The sequence below is a fragment of the Hibiscus syriacus genome, unplaced genomic scaffold, assembly GCF_006381635.1.
Source record: "Hibiscus syriacus cultivar Baekdansim isolate YM2019G1 unplaced genomic scaffold, ASM638163v2 tig00111153_pilon, whole genome shotgun sequence".
Lineage (NCBI taxonomy): Eukaryota > Viridiplantae > Streptophyta > Magnoliopsida > Malvales > Malvaceae > Hibiscus > Hibiscus syriacus.
This window is the reverse complement of record NW_024063000.1, coordinates 27,800-34,431: the sequence shown is the minus strand read 5'-3', so window position 1 is coordinate 34,431 and position 6,632 is coordinate 27,800. Positions and strand designations below refer to the sequence as shown.

The window sequence follows — 6,632 nt, the reverse complement described above, 5'->3', positions numbered from 1 at the left end:
AGACCAATTAAGCATAATACAATTTTGGTACCGATACTCACATAGAGTATCGATACCCCAAAAATAGTATAGATACCTGGATTATTTTTTAGAAACATCGAACCTAAATTTGGTATCAGTATTCAGTCCAGAGACAGAGTATCGATAATCTTCTAAGAATATCGTTACTATCTATTCAAAACACCTAATTAGTCAGCAGGGTATCAATACCAGTAGGTGAGTATCGATACCAATAGTTTAGTATCAATACTAAGGGACCAATATCAGTACTGATGGACATTTTTAGATAAATAATTCTAAGGATATTAGATCAGACATGAGGTACCCCAAATACACTCAGATAATAGAAAATAAGACTTCAAGTGGCAACAACAAATAATATTATAACAGTGGAAACAATGACAACTAGGTTGACATAAAACTAGCCTTGTTCGATGCTCAGAAAACAACCAGGACACTCGAGTTCGTTCTAGTAGAATATGACAGTCAGTGGATCCAAGTCAATGCCATGCACTTCAGAGGTCAATTGGGCATAGATGCCCTAACACTTGACAGAGTAAGTTGGCGGGTGTACGCTTCTGATGCAAAATTTTGGATCTCACCCTAGGTGTAACCGAGGGTACATCAGCAGTGCTAGAGAGGTGCATGAGATCCGAGATGCAGAATCTCTGCTGCACCATGATGTCAGCCACATATTAGTAGTCCAGTAGTTGTATGCTCAGACTTGTTCCATTTGTCATTTCATTTAGTGAATGCATATAGTATAATATAGTTTTTAGTGGGGCACTGAACTTGTAAGCTCAACGATTGAAATATGTTTTCGTGTGTAGGTTCTTAGGGGCAGTTCATAGGGAGTTATCGTCACCATATATTCTAGTGCAACAAATCATATTTTGAGCGACCTTCAAAGTACATCTTGAGTCATCTTTAGAGGGCATGTACTATATATTAACCTTTATATATATTCAGTTGTAATCTTATTTGTATTTGGTACTATATTATTTTGAGATATGATTTGGGATCTCCCCATCGTTTTGTAAACCCAGATTATCTTGTTTTATTTTTATTACTATGGATGGTTTATTTTTAGTGATTATAAATAGTTTTAAAAGATAATTTTGGGTTACTATTTTAATAGTTCCATGTAACATTATAATCCATGGATCTTCAGGTCGAACTAGATTAGGTTGTTACACTCAGAGTCTTCAGACACCTACCTATACAGTACCCCAATCAAATAGATCAGATAGTAGACGATAATATAAGAAATCTGGAGCCAACTTTATTTTGTGTCAGAAATCAGAAATTAGAAATCATAAACCAAGATCAAAAATCAAATATCAGAAATCATACTTTATATAAATCAAAGAAAACATAATTTTGTCTATAGGGAACACACTAGAGGATCCATGTATTTTTTAAAGGCATTGGTAGTTATCAAGAACAGAAAACATGAAACTTATATAAATTTGATCGGATTTCAAGGACAAGGTCCCTATTAAAAGGGATCAGTTACTAACGGAGTTAGTCAAACTTCTAGAGATTGATGCTTCAAGACCATAAAGTATTCGAATGAATCAAGAAGGTATTCAAGAACCTTTACGTTAGAATTAGGATTCGGATATAACCAGAGTGATTTCATTATTTAGGCAATCAGGGACATTCTAGATATTTTGATAGAAGAGTTCTTAGTAATTTAGCCTAGTAAAGATTGGGAGATGATTTGCAGTATTCAAGATATCGAGTTATCATACTTGAGTCAAGTCGAACTAACCAGATTCCAATACTTCTATACTTACCAATCATTTGGGTCAAGATACTTCACATATATTCATTTCTTAGTACTGATTGTACTAGTTGAATGGATCTCCTTTATGATCCACATCGAATAAATCTTCATAAGATGAACATGTATTCCGGTGGTGTTTAATTTATTTATGTATGGCAACAGTATCCAAAATGACCGATGTGCTTAGGTCATGCTTCGCCTTAAATGGTGATACGACACTTAGGTTTATCGGTGTTTCCAAAATCTACCAAAGACATTCACTTATTGTAAGTTGTGAGGGTATTTAGGTAATTTTCCATCCAAACATTTCCGACAGTATAACTTTCAATGGTCATATTTAGAATTTAAGAATCCCAAGGCTAATTCCTTTACCAATTAATCACTAACCTTGAATATATTTCTTATTAGTCTTCAAATTTTCTTGTATAATTCAATCGAGTCTTGTTCAGTTTACTTACTTTATACCACATTAAGTTCGAGTCAAGTAATAAGTAAATACACTTAAATGACCCATCAATTCCATTCATGCATTTACCAAATAAAAATGAGTTCATTCTGAAAAGCATATAAAATGTAGTAGAGTATTTCCACAATTTTTGTGCACATTGGTTGACCAATTAAACTCCATTCGACCGCTCTCACACTTGAATTCAACGCCCCAAAATATCTCAGACACATAATAAAAGAATTTACGTCAGAAATAGAACTTAATTAGGAAAACTATTAGAATCAAAAGATAAAATGCTAAAAAATAGCTTACCGGGTTCGAATTTGGTGAAATAGGCCGCAAAATCAAACTCAAGACATTGAAAAACATAAAATAGAGATTTTTTGAAAAAGTTGACTTTTTTGTCAAAGTCAACGGTCAACGGTCAGATCAACGGGTTGACTCAATTTAGTATGAGTTGACTCGACTGACTAGGTTGAGTCAACTAACAAGTTGACTCGGTTTTGGAAAAATCGATAGGAAATGAGGTCCACTTGTGGCGATGATGCGTGGCATGGCGTTCGACAAGCGACGGGGATATGGACGACGGTCGATTAATTGAAAAAAATTAAACAACAAGATCAAATCGTATAATCTCAAATAACCAACCAATCATCGATGAGAAATAAAATAAAGCAACCAAAAGCTTACCCTCAATTGTGAACGACGAGATGAAAATCCAAGTGGGTTTCGCTCGGAATTGTGCGGGAAACCAGATGGAGGTGGTATTGTGGCCAACCGACGACTGAATCGGTTAGAAATCAAGAAAATAGTGACAAAAATTAGAGTTCTTCGACGAAGCTTTCAAGGGCTCTACACAGTGAACGACGAGGCCAACTGGTGCGGGAAGGGTCGAGTTTTGGTTTGGGCAAAGTGGTGTTTCCAAAGGAACTGACGATGACAGTCATCGACAACTATGAGACAAAAATGGGGTTTTAACGAAGCTTCCTAGGGCTCTCCACATCGATCGAAGACAATTTTCGACGAATAAGTCGAGGGGTTATGATTGGAGAACGACACCGTTCACAATGGTGGGGGACCTGGGGGTGGTAAATGGCTTGGAAAAATTTTGGGGTTTTCGATTTTATTCTGATTAAGGGATTTGATTTGGGTATTTAAAATCTCAAACGAAATACTTAAGAAATATTTTAATTAAAATAATGTATGAATAGTTCCATAGCCTAGATGACTAAGTCAAGGCCATCCATAACCCTAAGATCATGGATTTAAATCACCATAGTGACTTATTTCATATATTTTTCTTCTGACCAGAAATAGTTAAATTAAGGAACAAGTCCCTAAACTTTCAGTGTAATTCGAAACCTGTCTTAAAACTTCAAAAACTCATAATTTGGTCTCTATAATTAATTAAATAAAGTCAAATTTAAATCGAATTAAAAAAATGGGTGTGACACAACCCATAGGCAATGGATATTGGATAGTGCTTATTACACCTTGCTTTGCCTTTTTACTATAGGAGTAAAGGTTTACCTTAGAGTTAATTTTGATGATACCAACTTTTCCCCTCCAATTCCTCCAAAAAGTTATGTTAGCTACATTAGGACCCCTAACGGTCAAATTGTAGTTGAAGTCCTTTTAGAATTTTTTGATCGGGAAAACAGGGTTGTAATGACATTTGACAATTCATTCTTTTTGATTTGGATGGAAAAATGCATTCGATGATTCTTTGAAGAGGAAAGAGAGAACATGTGAACTGAGGAAGATGATATATCGTGGAGAAAGAGATTCGAACAGCCAGAGAGAGATCTCCACCCTATCTTTCAACTTTATATGGTGGTTTATATAAAGACCCTTAATGTTGGTGTCAAGTCTAGGGTGATTTTAGCTATTTTGTAGGTTGGCAGAACTAATGGACATATATGCTAGTATATCACACGACCTTGTCAATGATCACATTAAAGGATTATAGTTCTCCGGAGAATATAAAACCATAAAACTTCATAAAACTCTTCATAGAACTCTGAAGGCTTCGAAAAACTCCGAAGTCTTTCGAGTTTGATAAGAGGAAGAATGGAAGTATAGTTATGACTTCCGGAGAAACTCTGGAAGTAGAACAAAATCCAGTAATCTAATGAAAAGGTAATATTTTTTTAACCCTTATAAAACAGTAAACTTTCAGTTTAGTCACTTATCCACCAGTTTTGATATCCAAAGGTTTGTCTTCCTAAGCACCATATTATAGAAAATACTTATAGCAATACCTATAGCTGGAAAATATAGAAAATATGATATCTATTGCACATAAGAGTATACAATTAAACACCATATTATTAGTCAAATGAAATGATATGTTACAAAGATTGATGGTACGAGTATGGACTCCTTGAGTGGATCCTCGTTAGCAAGATTGAGAAGGCCCTATCAGGCTGGGTTTTGGAAATCTAACATAGCCCATACTTTTTATCACTTATCATCAATTCATTACAAATTGTTGCATTACATGTGACAGTTGAAAAAACAGGTTCGAAATTTAACAGTTAAGACAGTTGAAAAAACAGATTATTGCACAACATGTGATAGATGAAGAAAAACCAAACGAAAAGGAAAGAGTTATCGTCAAATCCTAGAATCCATTGCCATGATAGTACTGAGATTCATGGGGTGCATGTACTCATTAGACCCTGTCATTATTTGTTCCACGATCAATCTGTTAGCCTTCTCTGATGGATGGAATGGATCCCAAAATGCGTATAAAGCTCGGTTCGGACACAGTTTCGACAGCTGCGTGCAGAGGTCGAGTCCGTTGTACGGTCCTTGTCCGCAACAGGCTATCTGCGATGTCACAAATCCTGTTCAAATCGTCATAAACAATTAGTAAACCTTTTTCTTTTTAATGAAATGATTGAGTGCTGAGATTTGTGGAAGCAAGGAGAGTACCGAATGCTCAAGGGTCGCTAACGAAATCGCTGTGCATTCTGTGAGTATTCGCACTAATGAAGACATCTTTGCCTAGCTGCTTGTTGAGTCCGTTTAACATTTGAACAAGTTGGGGATTGTTCGGAACATCCGCCATTCTTGCCCCGCATAGCCAGTTCAGTTGGAACGCAACCCATCGGTCCCGTGCCCGTCACTAGAACCCTACGTGCCCCCAGCTTGTATAGCCTCTGCAATAATAATGATGTCAAATTGGATTGGTTGAACCAAACAACTTAATTAACGAATTATACATTAACTAAAGTATTAAATGCAGCATGTATTTCACAAAGATATGCATTGTAATGTATATAGTAAGGTTCAAATCTGATGTTCTATAATTGCTTGCAGCGGAAGCAAACCATGGAAATGTGTTTAGTGCACTCTAGGTTCTGTTCTTTTGCATGTTTAACCAACTAACAATGTCAACTGTCTTTAAAATGTTATTATCTATCTTGCTGCAGAAGAAAACTGAGAAAGTAATTAATATACCATCAAGAGTCTTCGATATCCGAAATGACAAACTTGACATAATCAGGCAATTTGTATTGGCGAGACCTTGCGGAGTAAGGCACCAAGTAGTAGTTGTTGACGAAATCATTACCGCCGACTGTGATGAGTACGAGTGCTTGGTTTACGAGTGCTTGGTTTATGAGTTTACGAGATTGCTTCGATCCTACCTGACCTGACAATCTCTGCTTGTATTCTTGAAACAACTCTAGCTGTCTATACATTCTTAGTATATTTACCTGTAATTTCAACATTTCAGGTTGTAAAATCGGTTAAATAAACTCAAACCCTAACCCGATCTCATACCAGGGAAAGTTCAATGAAGGATTCTGATAACTTACAAACTGAACTCCTGTGTCATTAAGGATTCCCACACCAGCTGAAGCAAAGTTGGCACCAATGAGCAGCTTTTTGCCATTGAAGTCTGGACTCAAAAACGGCAATGGCGATTCCGATAAGCCGATTTTCTGACCTGCAGGCAAGCATTGAAGTAACATATGTTCATGTTGTCTGTTGACAAAATAACATCATTAAAGGAAACAACATGATTAGGGACTCAACCAATCAAGTCCGGGATGTTAAGTCCATTAGAGAACCGCCCCGTTGGTCTTCGACTCGGATAATCGACCCCATAAGGCGGTGAATCGGCACAAGCCGTCGTGGCAAGGTAGTTGTTGTTGCCGCTATCGACAAGGGAATCACCGAAAATAAAGAAAGCTCGAGCATCAGCCGAGGGAGCATGCTCACAAAGGTTATAGGAAGAGCAAAACCAAAAATTTCGATGAATAAGCCATTAGCATTATCACGGGCAAACCAAGCGAGAGAGTTGGAAGTGCATAGGAAATCTCATGGGGGGTTGCTTTATAGAACTGGAATTTCAGCCATCATTGAATTAAAAAGAAGCTTCAAAGC

General features: G+C 36.7%; 1 pseudogene; it reads right to left on the bottom strand.

Moving 5' to 3' along the window:
* Nucleotides 1-5,128: 5,128 nt before the first annotated feature.
* On the bottom strand, nt 5,129-6,520 carry LOC120154942 (annotated as a pseudogene).
* Between the last annotated feature and the right edge of the window lie 112 nt (nt 6,521-6,632).